This window comes from Myotis yumanensis, unplaced genomic scaffold, assembly GCF_028538775.1.
Source record: "Myotis yumanensis isolate MYYU_CA2020_CCGP unplaced genomic scaffold, mMyoYum1.0.hap1 SCAF_12, whole genome shotgun sequence".
NCBI classification, from domain to species: Eukaryota; Metazoa; Chordata; class Mammalia; order Chiroptera; family Vespertilionidae; genus Myotis; species Myotis yumanensis.
The window spans coordinates 8,938,814-8,963,383 of record NW_027223763.1 but is presented as its reverse complement, the minus strand read 5'-3'; the positions used below and the strand labels follow the sequence as shown (position 1 = coordinate 8,963,383).

The 24,570-nt window shown below is 41.7% G+C and overlaps 1 protein-coding gene across 4 annotated transcripts in view; it reads right to left on the bottom strand.

Moving 5' to 3' along the window:
- The window catches only part of STRBP (spermatid perinuclear RNA binding protein), a 132,927-nt gene extending 109,520 nt beyond the window's left edge, over window positions 1-23,407 (bottom strand). For 3 of the 4 annotated variants that reach the window (XM_070430723.1, XM_070430724.1, XM_070430721.1), the window contains exon 1: window positions 22,615-22,739. The gene's annotated coding sequence lies outside the window, so the exon portion shown is untranslated. Of the gene's footprint in view, window positions 1-22,614; window positions 22,740-23,319 lie in introns of those variants that run through there. The other variant, XM_070430722.1, reaches the window with a different exon arrangement.
- Window positions 23,408-24,570: the final 1,163 nt, after the last annotated feature.

The following is a 24,570-nucleotide window of genomic DNA, read 5'->3' as shown; positions in this document are numbered from 1 at the left end:
AAAAAACTGGAAACAATCCAAATTTCCTTCAACAGGTGATGACTAAAGAAACAGTGACAGACCTGCCTGACATGGAATACTACTCAGCTATAAAAAACAACAAAGTATTGACATATGCAACAACTTAGATTTCAATGGAATTAAGCTAAGTGAAAAAAGCCAATCTTAAAAGTTTCCATACTGTATGATTCCATTTGTGTCACATTCTTTTTTTTTTTTTTAATATATTTTCATTGATTTCAGAGAGGACGGGAGAGGGAGAGAGAGATAAAAACATCAATGATGAGAGAGATTCATTGATTGGCTGCCTCTTGCACGCCCCCCACTGGGGATCGAGCCAGCAACCCAGGCATGCGCCCTTGACCAGAATTGAACCAGGGACGCTTTAGTCCACAGGCTCTATCCACTGAGCCAAACAGGCTAGGGCTGTAACATTCTTGAAGTGACAAAATTATACAGATGGACTGTTATTGAAGTTGAATGCTATGTTCATTTTTATCTATGAAACTTCTATAAATACAAAAATGGAACTATTAATCTGGCTTTCCAAAATCTTTCAAGCAAAAAGATTACCATAGTCAATTTAAGATTGAACCTAAAATCAAAAGGAAGAAATTTAAATAATCTCAGGACAATTTAACTACCTACATACAAACCATGAGGAACAAGGTATATAGAACATGAAGCATATCAAATGAAGTGCTCTTTTCCACCTACATGTAAAAAAAGCCACAGTGGCAGCATCAGAAGAAACTGATTTAAAACTAAATGTCATGCGGGAACACTAAACACACCCAAACAAACCCACATACCACATAATTCAACATATCTGGGCAGCAGTGGTTAAGGAATGGAATAGCATGGATACTGCAAGGATTTGGCAGACTGACTGACGTAGTGAGATTCACATTTCCTTTGCCTTTAGCTGTGCCTGTTATATTACTTACCAAAATAGTTTTTGGTTTTAGGTTTATTTTGAGTTTGGGGGAGGAGTGGGGCAATCACACTGTACAAAATATTAATTTAAAATAGAGTCTCAGCCCAGGAAAATTAAGTTAAAAAAACACAAGAACACTATAACATAACAGAATTTGACAGTTGTATATTGCTTAAAACATTAAAGTGATAAGGCCATTTTTAAATATGTGTAATCTCTTTACAAGTTCAGAAGAACCACAAATTATGTGCTACAAACCACCAGCTATTCAAAAGAAAATTGTAGCTTATAAAATATTGGCTGACTGCCAGTACAAATGAATTTTTTCCCTTAAACAAGCTTTGCAAGCCACTATACTCTTTCAAAAAACTATAACCATATTATTCAATCAAAGAACAATGTATTAGTCAGTAAAGGTAAGTCAATTCTTGACCTAAAACAAGCTGTAAGAGCCCACAAACTGTTCCTCACCAATATAGTAAAACCTCAACTTGGAAAAAAAGATCTGGAAATTTTTTATTCATTACTATTTCACCATAATTTCATAAAGGCATTAAGTAGATTAAATGCCTTAATAACAATAAAAAAAATAAGCTTTAGAATCCAAATACCAATAAATACATTTAAAAGGGAAGAATAACTACCACCCAATTCCCCTCCAACACAAACACAATAGGCTATCTGAAAAATTGCAAGATCCTCACTACAATCAAAAAAAGATTTCCTTTAACTTATGGCCCAAATGAAAAGGTAAAGACACTCTGAAGACAGACCAGGGTTCAAATCCCAGCTACAACTTCTTAGCTACTAAGTAGTTTGAGTAACTAACCATTTAAGGGCTCACTTTTCTCATTTCACCTATTTAAAACTATTCTACCCAGCATTGTATGTCACATTTGTTACAGAGAACACCGCATTAGTTATCTTTTCACAAAATTATGTTTTAGCCCTAACCGATTTGGCTCAGTGGATAGAGTGTTGGCTTGCAGATCAAAGGGTTCCGGGTTGATTCCAGTCAAGGGCATAGACCTCAGTTGCAGGCTCCTCCCCAGCCTGGGCCCTGGTGGGGCGCGTGCAGAAGGCAACTAATCAATGTATTTCTCTCACATCAATATTTCTCTCTGTCTTTCCCTCTCTCTAAAAATCAATGGAAAAATATCCTCAGGTGAGGATTAAAAACAAAAACAAACAAAAATTATGTTTTGCTTCTACAGCCAGTCTACAAAACACTAAAGAGAATCTTTTTTTCCATAATGCATATCTTTAGTAGCATCTTAATACAATGTCTCATATATAAAAAGCACTCAGATATTCAATGACCAATTCACTGCTTTTCAAAATTAGGCCACTCCTTATTCAAGGAATAAAATAGTTCCTAAGACTTAGGCCTTGTACATTAAATAATTTCCATGCCATTAAATAATTTCCAGATTATACAGTTTGCAAACCTGGTCACTACCTGTAATTTACCCATTTGTCCAAGTCTACAGTTCTCTGGACTCCTGGAAGTCTTTTTGCAGAACTAAAACATTATATGCCTTCTAATTCTCATTTTCTCGTGAGTGTAGTTTTCCAGAGACTACATAATGTGTGTAGTATTATGTAATGAAATGTGTCATATTTGGAAGCTCAATATAATTCAGTAAACCGGTATTTTCCAAGTGTCCAAAGCATGATGTTATTCATGATAAAAGATCCATTCAAAATATAACAGACCAAATGGATTTTTATGGGACAGAATAAAATAGTTTACTAATCTGTTTTCAGATTCCATTAAGAAACTAACATTTTTCAAGTTTTGGTATAGTATCAAAAGAAAATATCCAATTATATGAAAAAGCTATTAAAATACTCCTCCACATTTCCAACTTCAAATCTGTATGAAGCCAAATTTTCTTTATAATACACTTCAACCAGAACATACAACAGATGTACAGGTAGCTATCAGAAACCCAGCTATCTTTTATTGTTACACATTGAGATTTGCAAAAATGTAAAGCAATGCTCACTCTTCTAAATTTTTTTTGTTTTGAAAAATACCTATTTTTCATTTAAAAGAAATCATTTGGGGAAAGAGAGGGAAATGGATAGATGTTGGTCAAAGGATACAAAGTTGTAGTTATGTAGGATGAATATGTCTAGAGATCTATTGTAAAGCATGATGATTAATAATACTGTACTGGATACTAGAAATTTGCTAAGAGAGTAGATTTCATGTGCTCTTGCCACACACACAAAAAGGTATTATATGACAGATGGATATGTTTAAAGCTCAGCTGTAGTAATCATTTCACTAGGTATATGTATATCAAAACATCATGCTGTACACCTTAAATATATACAATTTTTTAAAAGCCACCAAACAACATTTGTAATAAGGGAGGGAGGGAAGAAGAGAGGAAGAGAATATTTTAATTACATAAAAATAGTTCTTGAAGAATACATGCTAATTCTTGACTGCAGGGACCGATGTGCATATATGAAAAAAATGAAATAATTTCATTTTTTACTTTGGTTCTATTATTTTAACTTACAGATATTACTTTTATAATTTGAAACAAAAATTTAAAAACCTAAAATCTTAAAATATATATTTATGTATACAATCTGTGTTAATATACAATAGTTATTTTAAATAGTAATATATAAAATTTTATCAGGTATAATTTCTAATATAAATATCAACAGATATAACTCACATAAATAAGAGATCTTTGGGGTCCTCAATAATTTTTAAGAGTGTGAAGAAGTCCTGAGTTTAAAAGTTTGAGAACTGCTGGTCTAATAAAATAAAGGTTGATTTTGGTGTTCCATATGCTAGGTCCATTTCACTTGAGGAATACAGAAATTTCCCAGGAAAGAACCATGTCAACACTGTACAACTTGGAGCAGTATTCACTAAGCTCTTGGTGAATATTTTGCACTCATTTTGCAGTAAGCAGTCCTCCTCTAATAAACAACTACTTAGATTTTCAGTGGAAGGATTTGGCAAAAATATCAACATTCTCATTGATTCTCATTTCATAAAGAATAATCAGCCATATGACCTGTTGTAAGTAATCAAGAAAAACAGCACAATACAACAGGCAGCACTTACTGAGCCCACAGCATATATCAGGCATTGTGCTTTCCTACATCTCATAATCCTCACAACCCTGCAAACAAAGTATAACAGCAAGAAAGAGACTCAGATGTACTTGCTAAAGATCATACAGTTAATAAATGGTCGAATCAGAAATCAAAACCAGGACCATATGACTCCAAAGTCCAGTGTTTTCTCCACTCCACCAGGTTACCTTCACAATTCTGGACTGGAAATCAGACCCGTCACTTATTCTGTGTCCTTGAGCTAGTCACAACTTCTACCAGCCAGTTTTCTCATCTACAAGGTAAGAGGATCAGTGTAGCTGATCTACAAAGAGTCCCATCCATAGCTGATATTCTTGGATTATGATTCATCATAACCTCAACCCTACCTAATCTTTTGTACACTTTTCTGAACAGAACAATTGAGGAGATACAAGTAATTGGGAAGTAAGGAGTAAAATTAACAGACTACAGCTTTTCATGCTTTAAAATCAATAATCATCATAAAGTATACTATAAAAATAAGCAGGCACTGTGTACTTCCTTAATCCCAGGCAACCAGAGCTTTCTTCTTTGACATAAGCTTGGGCATTCAGCAAGCAGACATCTCTGAAGGTGGTAAGAATCTATTAGCATGCAACACAGAAAGACCTAGCTGAAGGACTGCTATGGGCAACAAATGCCTCCTCATTAGCTTGTATAGGAAGCACCATCTATTCTTTGAGGTAAATTATACAACAATCAATGGAGATATCTGCCAAGCATTTCTGAGAAAAGGAGGACAAGCTGCAGAAAATCATGAAAACTGATACATGGCACTTCAGTGCACACACGCGCGCGCCTGCACACACACACTTCCAAGAAAAAATGCATTGATTGCAGAACAGTATTCATTATTAAATGAGGTTTTATTGTATTTGCATTAAGTTGGTATTTGTCTAGGCTACCAAAATTTAGACTTCTTCCTACAACAGTTACAATTTTAACACAAGTTAGTATGTGCCAGACACAGTGCTGAGCCCTTTAAAGACATCACCCTCTAATCCTACTCTGCAGAGTTGTGAGGTATTATATTCATGTTAAAAGGTGAAAGAAGGTATTACAGCTAGTAAGTGGCAGAGAAAGGATTTGAAACAAATCTGACCAACACCAAAGCCTGTACTCTTCATGACACATTTCTGCTGGTTCTAGAGAATGAAACCTCATCCCTAGGTCAAAACAGAAAAATAACGTGTTAACATTTGAGCCAAGTTACAAGGGCATTTTTAAAAGCTTGAAATCTACTTATGGAAGTACCTACTGTTTAGATACCAGCAAAAGCCACAAGGTCACTATGAAAAATCTATTATTTCTTTGGATAACTATCAATACACTTAAACTCAGAACATATGAGATGGCTGCTATTGCTACAGCTTATAGTCTCATTATGCTCATAAAACCTGGTAAGATCGGAGAGAGACCAAGATGGCGGCGTAGGTAAACACCGGAGACCGCTGCCGCAAACAACCATTTCAAAAATACAACTAAAAGACTGAACGGACATCACCCAGAACCACAGGAAGGCTGGCTGAAGAGAGACTCTACAACTAGAAGGAAAGAGAACAGCAAATCGAGGCTCAGAGGCGGCGCAGTGTGGAAAATACAAAGGTACCGAGGTGCGCGCGAAAGCGGGCTGGTGGCTGAGGGCGCGGTTGTCGTTTTCTGCCGGGAGTGAGTCTCAGACTCTGGGCTCCAGATCCGGGCGAGTCTCTAGGGACCCAGACTCAAACGGGAGAAGCGGGATTATCCGGCATCAGTTGGGACCTGAGGGCAGCTTTCTCTCCGAGGTTTGCAGCGGCTGCCGGGGTTCTGAGAAGCAGAGCCTCTGGGAACGGGACTGAGCGTGGCCATAACTGCTCCCTCCGCCCGCCCTGTTGAGCCCGCCCCGCCCAAAACCTGCGCACAGCCATTTGCCGATCGCCTCAGGCAAAGGCTGGATTAGCACCTCCCCAGAAGGCAGACGTTTTCCACACAGCTGATTTCCACAGCCAGCCGGCCTGGTGGTCAAACCCCTCTAGTGTTAACTACAACAATTAAGGCTTGGCTAGAACAAGACTGCGCACAGAGACCACAAGGGGGTGCACCAAGAAAGCATAAAAGATGCGGAGACAAAGAAACATGACAGAAATGGAGGATATGGAGCTAAGAATCGCAATTTTGAGGGCTTGCCATAAATTTGTGCAGAGCCTCACGAAAACTAATGAGACCCTCGATGCTACGATAAAGAAATTAGAAAGTAAGCATACACGGACTGAAATAAAGAATATTATACCCAATAGCAGACCAGAGGAGTACAATAATCAAACCAAAGATTCGACAAAAAACACCCAATTGGAAAAGCAAAATGAAAAAAGAATCCGAAAGTGTGAAGATAGTGTAAGGAGCCTCTGGGACAGCTTTAAGCGGTCTAATATCAGAGTCATTGGAGTGCCAGAAGATGAGAGACAGCAAGATATTGAAAACCTATTTCAAGAAATAATGGCAGAAAACTTCCCCCACCTGGTGAAAGAAATGGACTTACAGGTCCAAGAAGCGCAGAGAACCCCAAACAAAAGGAATCCAAAGAGGACCACACCAAGACACATCATCATTAAAATGCCAAGAGCAAAAGACAAAGAGAAAATCTTAAAAGCAGCAAGAGAAACAGGCTCAATTACCTACAAGGGAATACCCATACGACTGTCAGCTGATTTCTCAACAGAAACTTTGCAGGCCAGAAGGGAATGGCAAGAAATATTCAAAGTGCTGAATACCAAGAACCTACAACCAAGATTACTTTATCCAGCAAAGCTATCATTCAGAATTGAAGGTCAGATAAAGAGCTTCACAGATAAGGAAAAACTAAAGGAGTTCATCACCGCCAAACCAGTATTATATGAAATGCTGAAAGGTATCCTTTAAGAAGAGGAAGAAGAAGAAAAAGGTAAAGATACAAATTATGAACAACAAACATGCATCTATCAACAAATGAATCTAAGAATCAAGTGAATAAATAACCTGATGTACAGAATGAACTGGTGATTATAATAGAATCAGGGACATAGAAAGGGAATAGACTGACTATTCTTGGGGGAAAAAGGGGTGTGGGAGATGCGGGAAGTGACTGGACAAAAATCATGCACCTATGGATGAACACAGTGGGTGGGGAGTGAGGGTGGAGGGTGGGGTGGGAGCTGGAAGGAGGGGAGTTATGGGGGGAAAAAAGAGGAACAAATGTAATAATCTGAACAATAAAGATTTAATTTAAAAAAAAATTAAAAAAAAAAAAAAAAAAAAAAAAAAAAAAAAAAAACCTGGTAAGATCTCTTCTGTCCAAAGTAGCCAAGAAGCTGTCTTTTCCTTGGTATCATCTTTTCATTCCAAGCCCAGCATATTGAAGCAAATTACTCTAGTTCCTATTACTCAGAGGAGAAAGTGGTGTCATCCAAAGCACAGGGGAAAAAATGACGGGTTTAGGAGGGTAACTTCTAGCTACTTTCAAATAAATAACTGAAAACTGGCCTAATAAAAGTTCTTTCAAACTTTAAAAAAGCTAAAATTAGTTTTGTTTTTAATAGGGGCAAGTGTAATTACAAAAATTCTTCAAAACAGCACAATTTGAGTTATTTTTCATTGGAAGTGAACCACCACTTTTTTAAAGTATCTCAAAATGAGAATTCAACCAAGTTCCAGTAATGTTAAGACTAGTCATTAACTACTCAAGCAAATCAATGTATGATTTTAAAATCAAATGAGTACTAGCTGGTTTGGCTCAGTGGATAGAGCATTGGCCTGCAGACTGAAGGGTCCCGAGTTCAATTCTGGTCAAGGGCAGATGCCTGGATTGCAGGCTCGATTCCCAGTGCGGAGGCAGCCGATCAATGATTCTTTTTCATCGTTGATGTTTCTATCTCTCCCTCTCCCTTCCTCTATGAAATCAACAAAAACGTATTTAAAAAATAAAATGAAATAATTCACTAAAAATAAATGGAAAGGAAATATAGAGAATTTTTAAGAACAAATCTCAGAAGCTACATTGCAGTTTCTTCTTTGTTTGTAATTATGTCCATTAGAGAGTTCCAAAGGTTCCAAGGGTTTTCCTATTTTTCTTTTCCCCTATGGAATACAGATCATAACTGGTCAGGAGAGAGTGGCTACTACTGCAGTTACTACAAGAACCAGCAAACTCAACTCCCCGTCCCTTATCCAGCGGTTCTCAACCTGTGGGTCGCAAACAATGAAAATATATCCTGCATATCAGGTATTTACATTACTATTCATAACAGTAGCAAAATTACAGTTACAAAGTAGCAACAAAAATAATTTTATGGTTGGGGGTCACCACAACATGAAGAACTGTATTAAAGGGTCGCGGCATTAGGAAGGTTGAAAACCACTGCTAGGCTAAAGTCCTCAGATTTAGCAAATAGAACACCCAACTTCTGAAATCAAACAGACATGGATTCAAACCCCAGGTGCACAATTTACCAGATAAGTGATTCTGGACTTACTGAACAAGCCTTAGTTTTCTTACCTGATCTATAGCAACCATTCAGAAAAGCTAGTGTGAAGATTAGAGATAATTTGCATAATGCAAATCTGTTATTAGTTCTGTTAATCATTATGTGCCTGACACTTTCTTTTGTAATGTTGCCATTGTTTATAAGGTAATATACCTACTACTAAATAATAAAGAGGATTCTATTTCTCATTGGCAAATCGGAGGTAGGTGGCAAAGCACTAGGGGTGACCTATAATACAAACTGCTATTGTTGACCTTGTCAGAGTAAAGATTTTTATTTTAATTGCTTAATAACTTTCCGAATTGCTTAATGGGCCAGGGGCTTTATTTTGGAGTGAAGGTAATGTTTTGGAAATAGGTAGGGTCATGGTTGGTCAGTATTGTGATTGCATCAAAAATGCCCCTAAATTGTTCAGTTTAAAATGGTTAATCTAAAAAAAAAGTGTATTTTACAGAAGAACAAGGGAAAAATACCCTAATTGTTCCTACTAAACATCATTAAGTGCCAGCAATGTGACCAGTTAAACTAAGTGCATTCAAGGTTTTCTGGTCCACACTTCTAAAAAAGGAGCCTGACATGGTGGAAGAAGCCCAAACGCGGAGGTCAAGAAATCCATTCCTCGTCCCAACTCTGCAACCAGTTAGGTATGTGATTTGGGGCAAATCTCTTAACTGCTTTGGATACTAGTATATCATAAATTCTACATCTGTCAAAGACCAAAGCAGGGCTAAAAGAGTCTCACCACAAGTTTAAGATGTTATACTTTATATCCTTGGCAAACCAATTTATGTAGAAATAAAATTGCATAGATTTTTTTAAAAAATTAACTACAATATATGCTAAATTTAACACACTAAAAGCCACCACACCTCCAGTGAGCTGAAAATATAAGTTATCTTAAACTGGAAAATTTTCTCTTTTCAGGATAATTGGCTTCTTTCTACTAACTCCTATTTACTGGAAAACAAAAACAGACCCTATAATGTCAGAGCCAAAATTATTCACCAACATTATGAGCCAAGGAAACTGTAAGTTTTTAACTAATAAACTCAATGTCTTTTTATTCAACTATTAAAAATGCATTAAGTATAAAATAAATATGCATTATAGAATAGCCTATAATAAAAATTGTATACATTAATCAACATTATTTTGCAAATAATTATTTTGTCTTTTAAGTAATCTTCAAGTTAAAAACTTCTCCTGCTACAAGGCTCTAAAAAGGATATAAATCTAAACAAACCTTAATCTGTTCTTGAATTTGTCTGGAATACAGCTAAATCTTCTGGTATCTTCTGGCATTTTGTTAAGTGCAGGTTGTTAAAGAAATGTTTTAGCAACAAACACCTTAACTACCATTAATTAGGGATAGAAGGTTTGTCTTCCTCCAACATGCCCCTAAATCCTAAGGGGAGAAAGAGGTGTATAGCATGATTAAAGTGATCTCAACAGTGATCAAGGTGACTAGATGGGAACTCTCATCTGTTGGTTTCAAAGGAATACTAGACAGACACTGCTTAAGATATCCATAGCCAATGGAAAGCTCAAAGGATAACATTTCAGTTGTATCGAGCTGCTTTACAACCTAGAGCAACTTATGTAACAAACTTAGTGAAACAAGTAGGGCCAATTAACAAATCAAAAAAGTTTGGATGCCTTAGCAGAAGTTTCCCAAATCAACTGTCTAGAAAGATTCAGACCTCAGTAATAGATTCAGCAATTAAGTCTCCCCTCTCTTTCTGGCAGTTAGTTGTATCAAAATGAAGGCATAAAGCCACAGGTGAACAACCTTTCTAAAAAGATTCCTGATTTTCTTTTTATCAGGACAATCATCACCTGGATGTCACCACCACACTTGCAAACTCAAAACTAAACTTGCCTCCCAATGCCACTTCTCTTGGGTTCCCTAGGTGACTTGACTAGGCTTGAAAGCTTGTAGATTTGTTGCCCAGCCCTCACATGTTACCAAGTTTCATTAGCATCCTTTTTATACCCATTTCCAACTACCTTTATCACTTTTTTCTCAAACTATTCAATAGCATCTTAATCATGGTATTCATTTCAGCCTCTCTTTTCACATAAAGTTGTCAAATTCATAAAGACAGCCCTAATAATGCCCCTCCACTCGGGCTTTCATTTTTAATCTTTACCTGGGGTTATATTTTTATAGATTATTTTTTAAGAAAAAGGAAGGGGTAGAGGGGGGAAGAGGAGAGTGGGAGAGAGGGAGTGGGAGAGGGAGAGGGAGAGAGAGAATGAACATTGGTAAGTTGCTTCCTGTATGCACCCCAACTGGAGATCGCACCCGCAATCTAGGCATGTGCCCTAACCAGGAATTAAACCCGCAATCTTTTGGTGTACAGGACCACACTTCAACCAACTGAGCAACCCAGCCAGGACCTTCCACTCTTGCCCAAAAACCTTTCACTGAAGCCTCACTGTTGACAGACCAAAGTCTGATTTCCTCATTCAAAGCCTCTGTCAGTAGTTCCAACATTCCTTGCCAACAGCATCTTACACTCTACCAAGCCCTTTCATATTCCTTACCTTTAAGTGAACCACTTGTTCTTCCCAAAGCAATCTTGAGCCCTAACCAGTTTGGCTCAGTGGATAGAGCGTTGGCCTGTGGACTGAAGGGTCCTGGGTTCGATACTAGTCAAGGGCACATGCCTCAGTTGCAGGCTCAATCCCAGGCCCTGTTTGGGGTGCATGCGGGGCACCAATCAATGTTTCTCTATATATATATCTCCCTTTCCGTTCCATTCTCGCTAAAAATCTATGGAAAAATATCCTTGGGTGAAAATTAACAAAAAATAAAAATTTAAAAAATGTTTTTTAAAAAAGCAGTCTTGAGCATTCTTACTTGCTAATGCAATTCCCTTCCCCATTTTCTCATCATCTAATCCTACTTGTTCTCCCTGGCTCAGCACAGATATCACGAACTACATCCTCTTTAAAGTTTCTTCTTTAGTCTCCTTAGCTGGAAATATTTTCCTGCCTGGACCATTTTATCATTCATATATACACCTCCCCTGACAGACTGAAAGCTCTTAAAGATGAGGGTCTATGTATATTTTATCTGTATCCCTCAATGCAACACAGATTATGCATAGTAAATAAGGACTCAAAATCATGATGAAAAATTAACAAGATCTTAAGGATATTCATGAAGAAGAATAACAGGAATAAATATTATCATAGACTTCAAGGTACATAGTATTCCCTAGCAAAACCCTAGCTAAAGGGTTCTTTACAAAGTAAGAGACTACAACTAATGAAAGAACAATTTATTCAACAAATACTTAGTGCCAGGCACTATTCTAGGTGCCTAGGATCTACAGAATTACAAAGCCATCATTAATCCTTTCCTTAATGGAGCTTATACCCTAGTGAAAGTGAAAAAGGCAAAAACAGCATTAAATAGCAAAATATATTATAAGCTAAACTAGAGGCCTGGTGCACAGATTTGTGCACCGGTGGGGTCCCTCAGCCTGGCCCTCTCACAATCCAGGACCCCTCAGGGGATGTTGGACTGCCAGTTTCAGCTCGATCCCCTCAGGCCAGGCCAAGGGACCCCACCGGTGCACAAATCTGTGCACCTGGCCTCTAGTATGCATATAAGATCTTTGGTTAATCTCTTCCCGCCCTCCCCCGCCTTCTCTCTGAGATTCATCAGTCTGTTCCAAGTTTCCATACCTGTGCGTTGAGTGTCTGCCCCTTGGTGGCCAGTGCATGTCATAGCTACCCGTCAAATGGTCGCTTGGGCTTTTATATATATAGATATACAGTATATAGATGGTTTAAGTGGTATGGAGAAAAAGAGGATAGAACGGGAGCCTAAGTCAGCAACCGAGGAGCTACCATTTTAATAGGGTGGTAAGGGAAGGCCTCACTGGAAAGGGAAGATATGTGCAAAGATCTGAAAAAGATGGTGCCACATAGATCTGAGAAACAGGATCCTTAGGCAGGGCAAACCACAAATGCAAAAGACCTGAGACAGGAATATGCCTGACATGTTAAAGAAACAGCAAGAAGGCCATTGTGGCCAGAACAGAGTAAACAAAAAGAAGAAATCAGGTCAGAGAGGAAAAAAGAAGGGATCCAAGCACATAAAGGCTTTGGCAGGACTTGGCCTTTTACTCTAAGCAAGATAAGGTATCACCAGAGAGTTCTGACTACGAGACAAAATCCAACTTACCGTTTTTAAAGGGTAATTCCTGCTACAGTATTGAGAACAGACTATAAAGGGGCAAGAGCAAAAAAAGGCTACTGCAATAGTAATTCACAAGAGCTGACAGTGACTTAAAACTGTAAAGGTGATGAAAAGTGGTCAGAGTCTGGATATATTTTGAAGATAAAACTGGCAAGGTTTCCTGACATCTCTGACCAGATGTCGTGTGTGTAAGAGAGTCAAGGATGATTCGAACTTTTGGAGGAGCAACTGCAAAGATGAAGGAAGATGCAGTTTATTAAGATATGGAAGACTGCAAGAGGGGCAGAGAGAAGATGGGGCAGGGTAAAGATCAGGAGTTTGTTCTGGGAGAAGTTCAGTTTGAGAGGCCAATAAAATACATAATCTGAAGCGTCAAAGTAGGCAGTGGGATACACAAACCTGGAATTTCAGAGATAAAAATTTGGGAGTCATCATCAAATATATGGTATTGAAAGCTATGAAATTAGATGGAATCACCAAGGGAATGAGAATGAAAAGCAGAATGGGACGGTCCAGTATTACGAAACAGGAATAATGAGGAAGAACCAACAAAGGAGACTGAGAAGCTAAGAAAGTAGGAGGAAAAACAGCAGAGTGTGGTGTCTAGAAACCAGAGTAGAAAGTATTTCAAGGAAGGGGGCATCCACTGCAATAAATGCTGTTAACAGGTCAAGTAAGAATTATTAATCTTTGTGGTTTTGACAAGAGCAGTCTCAGTAAAGTGATAGGGTTTAAAGTCTCATCAGAGTAGGTTCAGAAAAGAACAGAACTGTAGATGAATAGAAACAACTTTTTTTTTTAAATATCTTTTATTGATTTTTTACAGAGAGGAAGGGAGAGAGATAGAGAGCTAGAAACATCGATGAGAGAGAAACACTGATCAGCTGCCTCCTGCACACCCCCTACTGGGGATGTGCCCGCAACCAAGGTACATGCCCTTGACAGGAATCGAACCTGGGACCTTTCAGTCCGAAGGCCGACGGTCTATCCACTGAGCCGAACCGGTTACGGCTAGAAACAACTTTTTTAAGAAGTTGAAAAATTGGGTTGTAGTTGGAAGACACAGTGTGGTCAAGAGTAAAAAAAAAAAAAAAAAAAAAAGATGTAGCCCTGGCCGGTGTGGCTCAATTAGTTGAACATCATCTCGTGCACCAAAAGGGTGCTGGTTCAATTCCAGTCAGAGCACATACTCAGGTTGCGGACTCAATCCCTGGAGAGGGGCATGCAGGAGGCAACAGATTGATGTTTTGCTCTCACATCAAACGTTCACTCTCGCCCTGACTGGTTTGGCTCAGTGGATAGTCCCAGGTTCAATTCCAGTCAAAGGCATGTACCTTGGTTGCGGGCACATCCCCAGTAGGGGGTGTGCAGGAGGCAACTGATTGATGTTTCTCTCTCATCGATGTTTCTGACTCTCTCTCTCTCTCCCTTCCTCTCTGTAAGAAATCAATAAAATATATTTAAAAAAAAGATTCGGACTTTTAAAAAACACACAAAAAAGTTCACTCTCTCCTTCTACGTACCTTCTTCTCTCTGAAAACCAATAAAAATATACATATTTTTAAAAAGAGATGTATGCTGACTGAAGTGAGCAGGTAGACATGAGAATAATGATGTTGCAGGAGAGAGGGGGAGAATGGATAGGATTTTAACTGTTACAGAATTTCAAAGAATCAAATAGCCCAATGAAGAATAATTTCACTAGGTTAATGGGCAATAATTCCAGAGTACTATTACTCTTTGTGATACTAAAGAACATAGGATGGCAACCCCTAATTCTAATTTGCATGCAATAGAATTTACTGAGAATCTTCATCTTAGGCATTTTATGTTATTTCATTACGCTCAAAATAACTTCAAGAGGTATTTATTATCTTTATGTTACAGATAAGGAACCAGAAGCTCCAAGAGAGCTAGTAATTTGATTACCACACAAAGCTGGTGAGTGGTAGAGCTGTTTCAAACACAGCTCCTTCTGAGGATTAGATAAGAAATTGTTCATTTAGGGGGGTTAAAATAGTTTTGTGGTTATTTTTTAAGGTTGAAGTATTTATGGATGAAAGTATATGATGTCCAAGATTTACTGCAAATACTCTAGCAAAAGCAACAAAAAGTGTGAGAAAGAGCAGCAAAATGCTGGTAAGTGTTGCAGCTAGATGATGGGTATGTGGAAGTTCACTGTACTATATTTCTCTTTTAAATACATTTGAAAATGCCATGGTAAAAAAGAAAAACCCAGCTGCTTACAAGTCAAATTACTTCCTTAATTTCTGCTCAACCCTCCTTTCAAAAAAAAAATGTTATATGCTTCATAGCTTACAATTTTTTTATCTTCTTTAATCCTCACTGTAACTCTGTTAATTAGGGATTTTATTCCAATTTTACACATAAGGAGAGAGATCTACAACTAATAAATAGCAGGACTGGACCTCCAAGCCAAGTCTCCTAGTATCAAAACACTCTTCTACTACCCCATACAAGATCAAGGTTGTACACAGGGTCATCTCTGGGCATACCTATAAGGAGACTCTTTCCTTAGATTTTTTTGCTAATTCATAGCCCTAGGATAGGACAAGCTTTATTTCAGTCAATCTCTCCTTATTGTACTCAAGGGCTTGACTAAAAGAGACAGGTTTCAAATTTGCCCAGACATCAACCTTCCTTGCCAAATTGGAGGACTAACAGGAACATCCTATACAACCTCTGAAAGGGTGTTCTGAAAGCCTACCTACCTCTAGAGTAAACTCTTTGTGCCTCCATTTCTCCAAATGTAAATACTCTGTTATTCACCTATATTACACAGCTATCATAGTGACCAAAGTCCAGGTATGTGAACCCTGAGCTCTAGAAATAAAGGACACTTTTACTAAACAATAGTGACCAATTTCAAAAGCCAATTTTATATAGTTCCACATTTACCACAGAGCTGGTGTACCAGAAAGCATCATAGTCAATACTTATCTTTAAGATACCATATCTTTTAAATTTTTATTGATTGGCTGATTTTAGAGAGAAGTCAGGAGAGAGAGGAAGAAAAAAAACCACATTGATTTATTGTACTTATTTATGCATTCACTGGTTGGTTCTTCTATGTGCCCTAACAGGAGATTGAACCTGCAATAGTGGTGCATCCAGACGATGCTCCAACCAGCTGAGCTACCCGGCCAGGGCTAAGATACCATTTTTTTTTTTTTAATATATTTTATTGATTTTTTACAGAGAGGAAGGGAGAGGGATAGAGAGAGTCAGAAACATCAATGAGAGAGAAACATCAACCAGCCGCCCCCCGCGCACACCCCCCACCGGGGACGTGCCCGCAACCAAGGCACATGCCCCTGACCGGAATCGAACCCGGGACCCCTCAGTCCGCAGGCCGACGCTCTATCCACTGAGCCAAACCGGTCACGGCAAGATACCATTTTTTAAAAAAATATATTTTATTGATTTTTTACAGAGAGGAAGGGAGAGGGATAGAGAGTTAGAAACATCGATGAGAGAGAAACATCGATCAGCTCCATCCTGCACACCCCCTACTGGGGATGTGCCTACAACCAAGGTGCATGCCCTTGACCGGAATCGAATCTGCGACCCCTCAGTCCACAGGCCGACGCTCTATCCACTGAGCCAAACCAGTTAGGGCTCTTCCTTACCTAAGATACCATTTTTATTTTTTTGGTTAATCCTCACCCGAGGATATTTTTCCATTGATTTTTAGAGAGGGAGAGACAGAGAGAAACATCGATGTAAGAAAGGCACATCGATTGGTTGCCTCCTGCAACCAAGGTACATGCCCTTGACTGGAATCGAACCCAGGACCCTTCAGTCCGAGGGCCAATACTCCATCCACTGAGCCAAACCAGCTAGGGCGATACCATTTTTTTTAAAGCCTCACCACTAATGTTTGAAGTCTGTTCTTCCATGCTAACCTTGACATTCAAGGCTTATTTACAGCTTACTTCAAAAACAACTAAAAATATGCATACTACGGGCTCTAGATGTTTATTCTCTCCAGCTGCAACAACCTACAGTGTCAACACCTTTCCCCTCTGAGGTCGCCAGATTTTCTAACTAAAACTGAGTTGTACAAAGTCACCTAAGTTAAGAGCTACCCAGTATCCAATACTTCATTAGGTTAAAATGCAGGTTGCCTAAGCTGTACAAAAGCCTATGACTAGATGGAATGTTTGAGGAGTTTCAGATTTATTAGGTATTAGAAACATAGTAAGAATAAATTTTAAAAAACAAACCACTCCTTTATCAGGTTACTTACAGTCTTAAAATGTACTGATTTTCATTTGCGCTGACTGCATATAGGTAACCAAAGTTATAGATGCATTTCCACATTAAGGGCCAATCTATCTACAGAATGACCTATTCTTTACTCAAAAAAATACTTTTGAGCCCTACTAAGAAATCTCAGGTCTGGCAAAAAAACACACCTTTGGGCCTAGAGTCAATGCATGTTTGCTGAATTAGACTGGCAAAATATGTTTAAAAGCATACTTTTAAAAACTACTTGTTTACATCAATAGGATTAATATGGTTAAATTCAATTCATAAACAAAATGTTGATCTGCTCAATAGGATATTGTGAAAAGCCCTGGCACCTGGAAAACTGCAAAGAACAAGAAATTCTGCAGGTGCAGTAAGAAACGACATCTTATCCATGACCCAGAAACGCTGCAGAATTTATCACACAACCTGCTGCAGAACTCTCATTTTCCAAATGGAAATGAACCATGAAGTCACAAAATGCAAGGCTGTGATTTTATTATTGATATAATCAACTGTACCCTTTCAAATTGTGCTAAAGTTAACTAAAGAAAGCAGATGTTCTACATAGTGTTAGTTATGTCAGAAGTTAAGAGAATTTGAGTATGAAATAACTAAAATTCAGGACTGCTACATTCATCAGCAAGACATATATGTAATGCCTTTTGTATGATACATACCATATTTCTCAAAAATAACACACTTGACCCTCAAGATAAGAAATAACTCAAATTAGGCATGAAAGTGACAAATCAGGTCATCTGGTGACCTCACTATTCAACACAAGACCTAAAAGTTAAAGATTTGCAGAGCTTTCTGGCTCAAACATTTAAATATGTTTATCACCATTAATTTGGTCTCATTACTTTATTCCTTTCTGTTTTGATTGACAGATAAATTTAACTTACATCTCAATAAAGTTTTCTAAAATTAGACTGGATTATGAAGCCTCTCATAATTACCTGTCAGAAAGTTTTTCTACAGCTAAACAAATTTTTAAAACAACCCAATTTTTCAATAAACTGAATGAAAAAACAGAAGAGCAGTAAGGTGGGTAATGGTTAGATCAGCTAGCAGAGAAAGAGTACTATCAGGGCTGAGTATTACCAAGATCAAGCAAATTAATGTCTAATAAAGCAACTTACTATTTACATTTTTGCAATATCTATCATGACCAGCATCTGGAGGCTCTTTACAACAAATAAACCAAACACATTTAAAAATAAATCCCCTTGTCAATCAATGGGCTTGGAAATCTCAAATGGATGGGTTATTACTTAACAACTAAAACTTTAAAAAGGAAAGATTATTCAATAAATCTGAAAAAGGAGGTTTAATGCCACTAGAAGGGATAGCTCTATTTTTCTGCTCAAGTTACTCAGCATTACTCAATTTTCTGCAAAATACATAGAAAAATGTATTATGTTTATGATCCCTGATTTACGAATTGCATTCACAAGTGATAGAAGTACTCTGTCTCTGGAAATTCAGGCTTAGAAAAATTTGGGGGCTATAGCTACAACACATGTCTTTCACAAGCTTCTGTTTTACTTAATTATTCAAACAGACACCAGCACTAGACTGCAGAAATGAGCCAGGAAAGGTAAGTAGACAGTAGAGCTAAGAATGAACAAACTTCAATTCACAGACATCTCTTGATAGTCACAGAAGTTTCATCTCTATCCAAGTTTCTCACTACAAATTAACCCATTTAATGCCAAAATCTTAAGTACTAATTATTATTTGACCAGGCTAAAAGAAAAAAAGGGGACTACAGAAATAACATCTATTCTCCATTTTTACATAGTTCTAATCTTCCTGAAAGACTTAAACTTGTTTTATATAAACCATCTCAGTTCTCATGGGAGGTAGATAAAGAGTCAGGTTTCTGGAGGAGAAACAAGCACAAAGGGATTAAGTATCTTGTCCAGCAAGCACCACTGAAAGTAAAACCAGACCCAATTATTTAGCCTACAAAGTCTAAATAAACTTCCTTCCTTGGTTCATAAACTTAGCATAATATTTTAAAGTGCCTACAAACTATCCCAAACCATAGGACTTCACAGAACAATATATATGATCAGGACACTATGGCAGAAGTAAGTATTCTGAGGAAGACAGTACTGCTTGCCTCAAATCATTAAAATGAACTACCACAATGGACTTAAAAATACAAAAGGAAACAATAGCCATATTGGAAATATTTTTCAAAGGTCACTCTATTCATCTTCTATCCTACTGCTCAAATTCTCTTCCAGGGAGTGAAAGGGGTCAGACCAGAGATGCTCCTTATAATTATATTCTTTACATATATCAAAATATTAAGAGTTTCAATGGAAGGCATATTATACTCTAAACGCCTTTCCCTCCAAAAATAAAATCTTATAGCAATGCCTTCAGAGCATTATTTTGCTGCCTTCATAATACACTTCAAATTTGGGTTTCAAAAATGATTAGGTTCCAGTTTATTTTTTATTTATGCTTACAGATTCAGATTACTTAAAATGTGGTGTTCTGCTCAGCCCTCATTATGTTTAGGCAAGATTCCCACTTACACTTGAACTTATTATTTGAACTTACTTATAAATGACTGCGTTAAGATACTTCCTAAATTGACAAAAGAAGAAAATTAATCAACCCAGAAAGCTTCCCAATGTACCAAAGTGGACCTTTTATTTGAAATCATACTAGGTACCACATAGCACACTATTTGAAGCCCACAAAGTGATAATTGAAGTTATTTCTGCAACATGATGAAATAATTTTTTTTTTGCAAATCTGACAAACTAATTGTTCAACTGTCAAAGGGGAAATCATTTTCTAAAGTTCTAGAAAATCCTGCATACTGAGGCAGTCTCAAGCAGTTTCCTTAATCCTTCCAAGTCTCAAAGAATCTAACACAAGCCACAGAACACGGAATGAGACCTACACTGAAATGTCTGTGCCCAAAACCCTAAAGGTTATATCCTATGTATTTGGCAAGCTGATATCCCTATGTCCACACAACGCCAGAAGTCTTTTTTCAATAAAACTAATACTACTCTCCCCGATTCAGATAAAAATACCCCTAAATCCAAAAGCCTCCAACTAAATTTTACTTGAACTATTTAGGAGAAAAGGCTGACATCCCACGATCAGGTGTTTATACCCCAAAAGAGAGTTAAAGAGTCAGAACTCCGTTCCAGCCACTTCTGGGTGCTAGATGTATTTACTGCCTCTGTCTGCCTCTAGTATGGGACTCAGATATTACATCATTCAATGTCTGAAAACTGCCCCATTACCCACAAAGCACCAGGGTAACTGAGACACTGCACCAAGGTATCCCTTCCTCCCTCTAATACACAGCCCTTGAATGTTACTAAGGCGGGGCCTTGCTCTTACAGTATCTTCACAAAGACATCTGCCCTGCACCTGCTGCAATCCTATTTCTATTCACTCTGGGTGTATTCTTCATGACCCTGTATGCCTCTTGGCATATTCTTCATGACTCTATCTGCCCACTCATCAGGCCAATGTGCTGGGATACCCCACTACACACCTGCAAACTTAGGAATGTGTACTTAGCCCTCCCTTATCCATCCCCCATTCACGGGTTCTGGGACTAAAACCAGGCTTCACCATCTCCCTGACCCTAGAATCATGAACTTTCAGATATGGAACAGAACTTACTATACTCTATATTCCATTAACATCATTCCGTGATCCACACATACACTCTCCAGTTTCTCTAAATCTGGAATCCCCTCCCTTTAGATTTTGTCCCAACTTCTGCACTCTGCCCTTCCTTATACTTCCAGTGACCTAAACATTTTGGCCCCTTTAATCTCATGACTCAGAGTTTTCCAATCTCTCTAACACCTCAGCACCCTGCTCTTTCCATACTCTTCTAAGCAACCTGTTTTCCTAACTCTCTCCACCTGCACAGCCATTTCCTGCCCTACACCTGGTTCCCACCACCGCCCCGATCCAATAGACATCCTATCCCTTTCTAGCTGCAGGTGGACCCACACACATCCCTCCCTTGCACTTACCCCATTACCCTGGTATAGGTACTATGCATTCTTCTGCATCCCATCCCCCAAAATATCCTGTCTCCCCCCCCTTCCTGCCCTCTGTTCCCTGCCTACCCGCTTTTCCCTACCAAAAAAAAAATCTAGCACCCCAAACCCTTGCTTCCTCCCTCCCGATGTTGTTCTCCAGTCCCGTGTGCCTTCCCTTCCAACCCGTCCCCTACTGCCTCCCTCTGCTGATGTCCCTTCACATGCACACCAGCACCCTCTCCTTCTTTCTCCCCAACTTCCCTCCACCCGTCCTTTCCTTCCATCGGCCCCCATGGCTCACCTGCCACTCCAAGAACTCCTCCTTCACCCGGCACCTGGGCCCTCCATCACACACTCCACTCCACCTGTCCCCTCCAACGCCCCCAACTCCAAGGTTCCCTCTTCTGCTCCAGCCCCTTCGTGCATCTTCTCCTGCCACCCCGAAATGCCCTGCTCACCTCCTGCCCAGACATCTCCTCTCCCCCACCCCCACCCCCGACTCCACTGTCCCCACCTCTCCCCCAAACTCCTCAAACTCCGGCCCCGCTCCCCTCCCCTTCCTCCTCCGCCCTCTACTCGCCTCCCCTGAGCACCGCCGCCAGGTGGATGCCTGCCTGGTCCCCTCGCAGCTTCCCCCCCCCCCGGGTCTCGGCTTCACCCCTCGTGGCCAGACCCTGCCCTCACCCCTCCCAGGTCTCCGGAGGCCTCTGGCCTACCTCGCACACCTCCTGCCCAACGCCCTCCATCTCCCTCCTCGTCGCGGAGAGACCTGACCCCCCCCCCCCCTTTCCCACTCGCCCCGGCACACTCCCTCCCCGTTTCTCCCACCTCCGCCCGGGGGTCGTCTCTAGATCTGCCCCCGCCCCTCACCCGCAGCCCAGCCGGCGCTGCTCCCATCCTCCCGGGGATCCCCGTCTCCTCCGCTCCCACCACCTCGCCCCTGCCCCCTCGGGGCTCCCCTCACTCTCCCGCACCCCTAGACTGCCCCCACCCGCCTCTGTCCCCCATCCCTCCCGCACTCGCCCCGGCCCCGCGGCTGCCCGAACCTGCCCGAAGGCCCTCTCCCTCCGTAGGGCCGGCACCCTCCACCTACATGCGCCCCCACACCAGCCCGCACCCCCCGCGGCCTCCCCCCCCCACCCGGCTCCTGTCCCCAACGCCCTCCAACACCTGCCCCTCGCCCCTCGCCCTCGGTCTTACCCAGACCCCCCGGCGCCGGTCCCCCGCGGTCCACGCCCTCCCCTCGCTGGGGGCCGGCGCCCGTCCCCACCAGGGAGGAGGGCTGCCCGCTGCCCTTGCCGAGCGGCCGGGCACTGCAGCGGCGGCGGCGGCCACAATGCCGGAGCCGCGGGGGCCGGCAGGGCTCTCCGCCCCGGCCGCCGCCGCCGCTGCTAAGGACGCACAACAAACAATGCGGGGCCCGGCCGGCTCCGCCAACCGCCTTAACCGCCGCCTTAACCGCCGCCCGCCCGCCCGCCCGGGACGGCCCGCCGCGCAGGCGCCTGCCCCGCCGCCGCAGCCTACCCGCGCCGCCGCGCTCGGCCCGAGCCCGGTCCCCGCTCCCGCTCCGCCGCCGCCGCCACCTCGTCAGCCCGCGTCTCCGGCTTCTCAGCCCAGCGGCGGCGGCTGCTGCCCTGGTGGCGCTCACGGCTCTGGTCTCCGCTCCGGCGGCAGCGGCGGCAAGCACGTGACGCCGCCGAGCGCGCCCATTGGCCGGGCCGGGGGGCGGGCCCCGCGGCTGCTGGGGAACGGAAAGCCCGCCCCCTGCACGCCGCGCGCCCCCTCCACGCGCACCCTGCCGCACCTGAGAGCGCCGGCCAGCGCCCGCCGCCTGCGCCAACTGCGCACCTGGGGACGCGCAGGGAGCACACGCGGGTGGCGGCCGCCTGCACCTGTGAGCGGACGCTTACGTAAACTGCGTCCCCGCCTTCCTCCCGGCGCCCGGCCCCCGCCCGCTGCAGCACCTGAGCCCTGCTGCGCTAGCGGCGTAACTGCTGCGGAGCGGGGACCCGCTGCGCAAGGAAGCCAGCGAGATGCACGGAAACTTCGTATCTTCCGAATCTGGGAGCGGCTCTGGGCCGCCGCGATGAACCGGCCTCCAAATCCCCACGTCCCAGAACGGGGTGCCCCCTCCCCCCAACCCCAGCCGCTACGCAAACAGAGTAGTTGCCGCGTGCAGTGCCGCCCCAGGGGGAGAAGAGATCCCAGTCTCCGCACGCCTACACTTACCAGCTGTGTGACCTTGACCAATTACAGAACCACTCTGATCCTCAATATCTTGGTCGGAGAAGCTGGGACAATGATTCCGGTTTAAGAGCTGTTGGAGAGATGGGGAAAGGCAATAGGTGTGAATTCTCCTAGCACATAGTAGGCACTGAACAGAAGTTTTTACAGCTTCGTCAGTAACCACCTCGCCTTCTCCTACCAGAATGGACCCCTCTGGATTGATTTTGGGTCCAGGGCCTCTCTGACCTCTTTATAGTTGGGTCAGACTTTGGCTGAACACTACCCAGGCGGTTCTGGGGAAGATATGAAGATCTGCGTTTTATTTCAGAGAGTCAGCATCTTCTTGGCATCCAGCAGAATATTCTGCCAGCGTGGCCATTACTGAGTGTACCTGCTGTATGCCAGGTGCTGTGCTGGGTTCTAGGATGCACAGGCAGAAGAGACAAGTCCTTGCCCTGAAGGAGTTCCCAGACTGGGGCAGAACGACCTGATCACGGAGGGTTGGGAGGGCTGGGGTCCAGGAGGGATCTCCAACAAGAGTCCCCTCCGAGTCTTTTCCCATCTTTCTAATACACCAGACACAAACATTTTAACAGCTCGGCTTCATTCACCGGATAAAGTGTAAACATTCTAACAACTTAAAAAGCTTTGGTGATCTGGTGTTAAGTTTCAAGGTGCAAGCCTTTCCCTGCACCCCTCCTTCAGGCCAACTTGACCCTGCAGCCACACTGCACTTCAGAACGGTCCTTGCTGGAGATGCCCAGGTTTGTAACACTTCTGAGCCTCTGAGCCTCCTGAGCCAGGTGCTGAGCTGCAAATCCCTTTCTACACCCCCTCCTCATCTCCAACCACCCACACCTTTCCTTAGTCCTCCCCAATCAGTCAACTCAGAACATACTCTCTCAGGAGCTGCGTGGCTGCTTCAGACACACTGTCTAAACCTCTCTGCTTTGCACATGGCCTGCTAAACCACGTGTTCTATGGCACTGCATTGTCACTGTTTAGCTGTCTGTCTCCTCTCTGAACTGTAAGCCCCTTGAGGACAGGGTCATCCCTACTTGAGTGGGTTAGGCAGGACCACACGTGCACATGAGATGAGACCATTAAAGCTGGGCTTTACAGGAAGAACATGAATTTGCTAGAGGGAGAAGATCTAGATGCCACGGCATAAAGGTCACTGCACACTACCTGTGGAACCTTGGAAAATCAGTCTAGGTCTTAGTTTACTCATCTATCAAATGAGACTATAACACT